Here is a 9,680-nt window from a genome sequence, read left to right as displayed (position 1 = left end):
CCCCGCCAGCAAACATTGCGGTGAGCATTGCTCCCAGTCCCACCATGGGAGACCATGCGTATCGCTCACTCTCCAGGGAGCTCCCCCCATAATTGAAATGTTGTATCCTTGGCAGCACTCTGCTGCAGAAGGCAAAGTAGACCTTTTCTTTTAATGAACCATTTCTATGGAGCCACTAAACAAGATCTCTCTTTCATGCTCAAGCATCCATGAAATGCGATTTGCCTTAAAGTGCATACTGACTATGGTCATTAACAGAGGGTCGCCTCCACCGATGGCCTCCGTGCCATGTCGACAGCATGCTTTATACTGTCAAATGAAGGCTTTACAGCCATGGGACACAAACGGCTCTCTAGTGGTTGGAAATATGTGTCTATTATTAAGCTAACTGCTGCAGCTTGCCCCCTTAGGAGACTGACACTCGTATACCTCATCATGCTTGTAGAAAACAGGGGAATTGCGGATATAAACATCATAGCTTCTCAGTATTGGCGTGTCTGGCAGTCTCTTCCTCAATCTGCCGTCAGGTCATAGGTGGAAGGGAAGGGATAATTGTAGGCAGAGAGCAGCCAGAATGTAGGATGAACTGCCGAGGATGATGTATGCTCAGTGACACGGCGTATGACAGAGACACACTGGATGGTGCTAAAGGTTGCTTTGGCAAGGACGAAAGGACACATCGGAAGGAGACAAAGAGAAGGAGGGGGGGTTGGTACCACAATATGTTCTTATTGGAAATGATAATTCACTCTGCTGTTCTGGGAACAGCACCTGAAGGAAGCTGCTGCGTCAGTTGCCGTGTTTCATTTAAGATCAGTCCACTGAGAATTTTATTTTTGGTGTAAAGCTAAACACTAAGCTTTAAGAAAAATATATGCTCATCTTCTAGCAGAATAACATGTTACAAGACTACAGCTTACTGTGGTTAACAGCAGAAAGGCCTTGTTGCCTCAGCGCCTGATGATTCAGGCTTCTGGTGTGGAGCAAATAAGTAGTAACCCTCATTATTGCCAGACCTCATGTTTATACTTTTCCCTCTAAAACATTGTGCTGCATTAATTAACCTTTTAAGGCCTGAAGAGACAGTCTGGAGTAAGCGCTAGTGAGGAGAAGGGAGCACTCCAGAGATCTGTGTCCCCATGGCATGATAATCAGTGTGTGGTACAGAGGGTGTTGATGGTGTGTGTCGTAGGGGAGTATTAAGTGTGTGTATGTGTGTGTGTCTGAGTGTGTGGGAGTGGGTGGGTGTGTGTTGTCTGGGAAGGGAGGTGTGTGGAGTGTCTGCTGCATGAATGCAGCTGGTTGTGCATCTGATGAGGAATTCACACCTCACCTAATTATACAGATGGAAGTGTCTTGGGTGAGACGTGTAGCAGGAAAGGTGCTGAGTACTTATTGTTCCCTGAAACCTAATTACGGCTCAACTCTGGCTTAAATGAGTTTAAATGGTGATGCTTTTAGAATGGCAGGATCATCATCTCATGTGTGTGTGTGTGTGTGTGTGTGTGTGTGTGTTTGTGTCTTCTCTCGACATCCATCTCCCATGATGACTGTGAGTTTGTGTGATCTTGGCGGATATTACATGGGAAGTTTGGTGGAGTGCATTTCAATCAGTGCTCTTTTATCACTCGACGACTCGACACAGCGGCTCTGGACACCGCGCTTTGTTCGCGCTCTCATGCAGCGTGCTTGTAAACAAGGCACTTTGTCCTTCCAAAAGGCCCGTGAGTGGGAATTTCTTATGGAAGAACTATTAATATTTATTCAAGGGCGCATTTGCTTTTCCAGCCCAAATACCCTCGGTGGAGCGGAGTGCAGAAATAGGATTGGCCTCAGCAGCTCACGGCAGGCTCGGCCGCTCTGTGTCAGACGGGTGGAGGCTGCTCAGGTGCAAAAACAGCACGCGGCAAAAGCCACGTAATAAAGAGGGCGGATGAGTTGCCGTGGAAATGGATTTTAATGCCACATGCACATGTGGTGCAAAGGCTACGCTTAGGCTCTGCACTCAGCGCCCTGGTGCAGCGATCAGGGAGTTCAAGTGTGTGATTTGTAATCCACTTTGCGAAAGGCCTCATTTATATCTGAAATGCATTATGGGGGATGTATTATTTATATATATTTCAAGTAAATTTTTCTGAAACGGCAACTTGAACTTCCTTCTGCTCCTTGCCAGCTGTGCTGTACAGTAGGCCTGGAAGGGAAGCTACCTTTCATCTACACTGTCACACAACAGATCAAACTGAAGTTCATTTTGAACTATTTGTAGGTTAATCTTCATTCATTTTCTATCGTACTTCCTTCTTAAAAGGAGAGCTGCATGCGTGAGGATATTCAACCATACAAGAGGAAACTAGGTGTTCCTTTGGCTACCTTTTTTAGTTGATGGGAAAAAAGGAATTAGCACGCCTAAATGTAGACTAAGTATTTCACTTTGATGTGAAAAGCCATTGCACCTTGCTGTGCGTCAGAAACCAATAACATTGAAAACACCTTGCTCCCGACAGTCTGTCATAGCTGCTATTGTCTGCCTTTTTTCTCTGTAGTCATTTGCATTGAGGATGCACCAGGGTGGATTTTCTGGTCTGATAACAATAAAAGAAGTTTCCACTGTTATGCACCATTGATGTGTGCTGAGCTCATATACGATGCTAAATATATATTTGTCACTGAAAAAAAACAATGAAATGCTTCTCCAAGGGTGTTACCCTTGGTCTTAAGAGAGATTTATGGGCTGTTTTTGAAGTCGTCAAAGACCGCCAATGCCCTGCACCCTTCATTTGTCATTGAACTGATTTACAGCTGCTCAAACATGCAGACTTGTAACACCATAGAGTAGACCATGACTGGTATGCATAGTGAGATCAAGTTCAACATATTGTTTTCCATAGTGGACAACTGGAAACTTTGAATGTTTTAAAGGTGTCTTGCTAAAGGATTCACAGCAATAGTGTGATATATTTAAATGTTTTAAAGGTGTCTTGCTAAAGGATTCACAGCAATAGTGTGATAGATTTGAATGTTTTAAAGGTGTCTTGCTAAAGGATTTACAACAATAGTGTGATAGATTTGAATGTTTTAAAGGTGTCTTGCTAAAGGATTTACAACAATAGTGTGATAGATTTGAGGGACAGGGAGACTGTAGATGCCCAGTGTGATTTTCAAGTAAAAAAAAAACATCCCTCAGTAGAGTGTCTATTTGTGTGTGTGTGTGTGTGTGTGTGTGTGTGTGTGTGTGTGTGTGTGTGTGTGTGTGTGTGTGTGTGTGGGGGAGTGTTTGTGTGTGTGTGTGTGTGTGTGTGTGTGTGTGTGTGTGTGTGTGTGTGTGGGGGGGGGGGGGAGTGTGTGTGTGTGTGTGTGTGTGTGTGTGTGTGTGTGTGTGTGTGTGTGGGGGAGTGTTTGTGTGTGTGTGTGTGTGTGTGGGGGGGGGGGGGGGGGAGTGTTTGTGTGTGTGTGTGTGTGGGGGGGGGGGGGGGGGGGGGGAGTGTGTGTGTGTGTGTGTGTGTGTGTGTGTGTGTGTGGGGGGGGGGGGGGGGGGGGGAGTGTTGTGTGTGTGTGTGTGTGTGTGTGTGTGGGGGGGGGAGTGTGTGTGTGTGTGTGTGTGTGGGGGGGAGTGTGTGTGTGTGTGTGTGTGTGTGTGTGGGGGGGGGAGTGTGTGTGTGTGTGTGTGTGGGGGGGAGTGTGTGTGTGTGTGTGTGTGTGTGTGTGTGTGTGTGTGTGTGTGTGTGTGTGTGGGGGGGGGGGGGAGTGTGTGTGTGTGTGTGTGTGTGTGTGTGTGTGTGTGTGTGTGTGTGGTCTTACATTACTTGACTCTTTTCTTCCTCTTTCTCTTTTCTCTCTCTCCTTTTTAAACGTCACCCAACACAGCAGCTGTAATTTGATGATAGCTGGACAAAACAGTGATATTCTGCAGGCGCTGTAAAGCGATGGTGGTCTCACCAGGCGCAGGCTTTCAGCACTTAACCTGTAGCTTTCTCGCAAATGCCTCCCGATTTGTCTGTCACACAATCCGTCAGCAATGAATAATTTTCATGGAAGGTGCACTTTAATTACTTTCCCATTTAAATGGCATTATCGTGCCCTATCTAGGTAATTAATCTCCCCAAGTATCCTGTTTCAGCCCTTTATTGCTGGCAGACGTGGCCCCCAAATCCCCCTGAATCTTGTGTGCTTGAGCGAGCACCGGCTCACAGCAGCCCCTGTTCCCGTTTTCCCCTTGACTTGGTCCCTATCGCGTGGAGTGGACAGGCTGCGGCGGAGGCCCTCTCAGAGGAAACCGGGGGCTTTAAGGGCGTCACGCTCCCTTGTCCACGCGGCGGCCGCTCACCCAGCTCTGTCCGTCTGTGTGGGACACGGGAGTCTGGAGGCCTGTTAACGACAGATTTGTCACCCACCAATGAATGTCGCCAGGAAATATGACAAATTTTATCCTCCTTCCTGTTAATATGTCTGATAATTCTGCTGAAAAGGAGATGGGTTTCTTTGACTATTTTATTTTATTTATTTATTTCACAGACCATCTGTGTGTGTGTCTGTGTCTGTGTGTGTGTGTGTGTGCGTGTCTGTGTGTGTGAGAGAGAGACAAGGGTATGTATATGTGTGAGGGAGGGCTTGGCTTTGGTGTTGTACAGAGTGTGATTAAGTTTGTGTGTTTGTGGGACGTGTTAGCATGACTCATTTGATACACACTTGTAAAAGTTGTAACTTTTATGATTAGGCCGCCTGTGCCTCTGCTGGGAGTCTGTCGGAGTTGAAAGACAATTCTGCCTCTGATTCGGTTTCATCTCTCAGCCAGCCTCTCTGCTCTCCTGATGAGGACACGCACACTCACTCAATTATTTAGACGCCTGTGAAGCAGCAAGCAAGTTCCCAAAGTTTTCCACGACTAAATCCATTGTTACAGGCAGCAAAAAAATATATATAAATTAAAGAAAATGCTGAAATGGAGATGTGGCCCTTTGAGGGGAGGTTTACCTCATGTACCCAATCTCCCATACCCGCTTTAGAGCTTTGATTCCCTGAAATTTAAAGTAGAGGCTAAAATTCACCATTATTTAATCAATAACCACCCACCATTATATCTTGCTGAATGTGAGAGAACCAATGGACTATGTAGGCGTCCCTAAGATGTTAAGAAATATTATGTGGAATGGAAAAGAATTAATTTTGAGCTTGGCGGGTCATTGTCCATGGTGTTTGAGTGACAGACGCTAATTGGAGGAGTCTGTCAGGGTGATCCAGGTGAGAGGCATGATAAATAACAGCATGGGAACCCGGGAACAATGCACCGGTAATGACAATATACCTGATGGCCAGGCAGCTTTTGTCCAGTGTCCCTTAGAAATGAATGAAAAAGGATGATTGTGGGAGAGATAAAGTGTTCTTTTCAGCCCACTATTATGCTGTTGTTTTCCACCTGGCTATTTTCACATTGATTACTTTGTTTTTAAAGAGGATATTTGGTATAAAATCATTAGTCCTCCTGTGCTCAATATTTTGAAGAAATATTCTCAAATTTGTGAATGCATTGTTTAGTGATATTTTTGAACAGTGATTTGTGTTTTCAGACAGTCTGTCTCAAGAGACTATTGTAAAGCTCACATGAGCTCTTTGCTGTCTGACCATGGTATGGGCTGTCTGACCATGGTATGCAGAGCCTGCCCTCTTTACTGCCCTTGTGTGACTGATGGCACAGTAAACCTGTCTACCAATCTGTCTGTCTCTCCTGCTCTCCTTCTCTTCCACCTCTCTCTCTCTCTCTCTCTCTCTCTCTCTCTCCCCCCTCCATCCCTGAGTGACGGGTCCCACGCTTAAGACTGAACCTGCAGCAGATTGTCACCACTGCACAAACGTGTTTCATTTCCTGTCAGGGGGAAAGTCACCCTGAGTAATAAGGCCCAAAATGGTGATGCATGTCATAGGTAGCTGATAGTGGCTAAGACCCCATGAACACACACTGGTCAGCCATAACTCTATTCTCAAGGCGCTGGTGGCATGCTATGTGAGAGGACTGTTTTCTTTTTTTTTTTTCAAAACAGCTGTGGTGTTTGGGGAGATCTTGTAACCCAGTATATTTGAGTTGCTGTGACAGGTAGAAATGTAAGTGCCAGATCCTGGGCAGCAGCACCAGCAGTTTAATGCTAGAGATATTTGATATTATGCCACAGTCTATTTCAGCTTGTCACAATATCTCCAGTGTACAATACTTTATGTCTATGCTCACACAACTGCACTCTTCTCAGGTTCCAGCATTTGATGCAGACCAGTAAATCCATAGCTCCAAAACAGCTTAGACTTATAAGACTTATTTTGCACCAAAAAAAAAAAAATAATAATCCAATTTTGTTAGGAATTTGTGTGTTTTGGTTTTGAACACATGTTTTAGCGTCTTGTGTAATGCGCTACTTTTTTGTCACGAGAAAGCGAATGAGGGGCATGATGGGAAAAAAGTGATTCTTTTCATTCGCTCATTGTCTCATCAACATACTGTCTCCTGTGGTGAGGAGAACTAATTATGTCTTCAGCCCCCCTGGTTCACCCTCCCTCTCCTTCCTCACATCATCACACATAGAAATAATCAGGAGTTCCAGTCACGACCGGCTCTGCCATGGGGGGAGCACCAGAGGAACCCAGACAGAGAAAAAAAGGGCTCTCTCGGAGCTTCAGTGGTTATTGCTAACCTCTCAACCCCTGGAAGGTGTTGCGTCAAAATGCCTTAGCCTCTGCCTCAAGTTGTCGCGTGCACCTGCTAGCTTTCCTCAGCGTCGTCCCTCGCCTCGCGCGCTGACAGCGTCCCGGTGCTAATGCCTTTTTATCAAAGCCCGGGGAATATATGACTGCCATCTGGTACCTTGCTTTTCATGGCACCGTGTAAAACAACAGTAAAAAGATTATGGCGTCCACAGAGGGTGTGTGAGAACTCACTTTTGAGCAGATGGAAGCCACATCTGGCCTGAGAATGTTGGTGAGGGCTGTGGAGGAGGCAGAGACTGGAGGGAGAGGAATGGCTGTGTGCTTTGTAAAGTCCCTGGCTTCCGCATCTCCCGCTCCCTGCTGATCCATCAGGGTCTTGGTACGGTGAAGTCATTAGTGGATTGAATGGCTTTTGTTAATTCCCAGGCCAGTTGGGCCCTTTCTCTGTGTTTGCATTGAGCTTTCAAAAGTATGTTTATTGTGTACGTGTTTGAGATGGGACTTTCATCAGGGCACATGTAAGAGTGAAGAATTTAATTGGATGACCAACCTTGTACATGTCTTTTAGTGCAAACCGTCTGGAGTGGGTTGTTTTAAGATTGTTCTCGCTTGTGTGGTTCTTTCAAAAGTCCATTCTAAAGCCTATTTTTCCTCTGACAGGGACAACTCATCTGAAAGAATAACTCAAGTAAACCAAATCATTGATCTCCAGCAATCTGTAGAGAAAATCACACTCGACAACAGCAAACACCTGCAATTCAACAATAAGAGAAAAGTGCAAGGGGAGAGAGAATAAAACATCACCACATTTTCTATTTTGCAATAAATTCTTTACAGAAAAAGGGCAGCAAAAAAACGGCCAAGACTGTAACACCTGTATTTCAACAATAAGAGAAAAGCACAGCAAAGAGAGAATAGAACATCACCAAATTCTCTATTTTGCAAGACATTTTTTACAGAAAAAGGGCAGCAAAACTTTTACCAAACACTGAATACAAAGCAAATGATTAGAGACATTTAAAGTAAGAAGCATGCATTATGGAATCATTGCACTGTATCCTCAAAGACCAGGTGTTATGTCTACACATCATAGAGACAATGGTTGACAGACATGTGCTCCTGTAATGTCTGGACAGGATATACCATATGATCGTCTTCCTTATAGACACAATGCTCTGTTGTCAGTGTTTTGTTTTTCAAACGTACAATGGAATTCAAATTAAGCTTTGAAGGCTACATATCCTTTGAGAAGACAGTAATTAAATTCTTTGAGTTTGTCGTGAGTTGCCCTACCTTGGCTAGCCGCATGCCAGAAGTGTTGTCATATTTAGTGCGGCAGTGAAGGCACCTCTTGACACATGCTCAGCTCTAGCCTGTGGGCTGTGGTGTGGACACCCTGTCTGAAGTAAACCACTGAGCTGTGTCCTGCTGCAGGCTCTTCTGCTGTCCCTCCACAGCATGGACAGTGGCAGACCGATCCTGGAGCTGCGTCGGCAGATAGATACATCATCTGGCATTGTTTTAGAGCATTTTTACATTGTGAGATAATCCGTCTTTCCATTTGTCAATAGCTGTTAGTTTGACAGAATGGACGCATGTGGATAAGAGTGCAATAAGGGAGAGAAAGGGCCACTCACTATTCTGCTTGATGTGAGCCCATGATGAATATTGACAGAGCCATCAGCACATGAGCTTGGGCTGCTCTGGCTGCATGGCTGGCAACAGGTGTCAGGGTGGGGGCGACACAGTGGGTCTACATCAGGTGCTACTTTTGCAACCTTCAGCTAACAGAAAGCAACTCCATGTAAATTGAATGAAAGCTCCTGTATTTACATAATAATAAGGCAACATACTCCAATTAACTGGGTAGCCAGTAGACGTGGAAACTCTAAGGAAGCCTGCTTAGCGACACAAAGAGAGGCAAACGCGGCTGTCTGCCAGTGTGTATTGGGTAATTGGTAAAGGGGGTTGGGGGAGAAACCGCAACGCCCTGAAAGCAAACGATTGTCCAGCCCTCCCACTTAGTGTTAAGCCTCTGCCCTAATGTCTCAAGGAGGAAAACGCGCCAATTACTGTAGTGCTACATCACACGGCTCCTTAGACCCAACAACACCTGGCTAGTTACACATGACCTGGCTCTGCACTCTGTCGATAGGCTTAGAAGGCAGATATGTGTGTGCATCAGGAAGATGTCTAGCACCCACGCCGCCTCTGATCTAGAATGCGCATTGTGCCTGGCAGACATGGGGAGAGGGATATGGATTTGAATAGCTGTTCTTCACTTTAATGGTGAGGATTTAAGGCAATTGAACCTACAAGACAAAGAACAGGATGGAGGGGCTTTTGTAAATGGCGCTGTTTGATTAATGGCAATTGTGTTAGAGCCAAGCATTTTAAGAGACAACACAATTAAAAGTGCTTCAAGAAATTGACTACTGATTAGTTCCATGTGGAGGCTGTGGATTTTATTTGACTGGGAGCAGATATTTACTTAAGTGATGGACCTGGCTTCCTGTTCTTTTTTCTACATACAGTATGCTCACATGAGTAAAAACAGGTTTGATGAGTTGCCGGACATATATTACCTATCTTCTTTGAATTAAAGAAAGAAAGGGAGAAACGGAGTGAAGACTTCATTTTTGTGCGCCTGGCTGAGCTCCAAACTTTAATCAGGCCCAACTTCAAAGCGTCTGCCAGGCTCTCTGTTTGGCTCTAACGTTTCAATACTTTCCATTCGCTCTGGCTCTTTCATGCTTTCAGAGGGAGAGCGATTCGTCTGCTGCTGCTAGCTAAGTTTTATTGGACCATTCCTTGGGTTTGTCATTATCAGGAACTTCTAATAACCCAGTCACAAAGCCATACAAAAATGTTGCTTTGATCCTGAATTAGAAAACATTACCCAGGTAATAGAGCAATTACAAAAAATGTGCCTTCAGTGATTACTTAATGGTGCATCGTTTGCGACCAAATCCGTATTTATTTCACACACA

General features: G+C 45.1%; 1 protein-coding gene across 5 annotated transcripts in view; it reads left to right on the top strand.

Moving 5' to 3' along the window:
- The window catches only part of epha7 (eph receptor A7), a 54,402-nt gene that overhangs the window by 21,679 nt on the left and 23,043 nt on the right, over positions 1 to 9,680 (top strand). The window lies entirely within an intron of this gene.

The sequence above is a fragment of the Alosa sapidissima genome, chromosome 6 (genome assembly GCF_018492685.1).
Source record: "Alosa sapidissima isolate fAloSap1 chromosome 6, fAloSap1.pri, whole genome shotgun sequence".
NCBI classification, from domain to species: Eukaryota; Metazoa; Chordata; class Actinopteri; order Clupeiformes; family Clupeidae; genus Alosa; species Alosa sapidissima.
The sequence above is the reverse complement of the archived record's forward strand: the minus strand, read 5'-3'. Positions and strand labels throughout refer to the sequence as shown.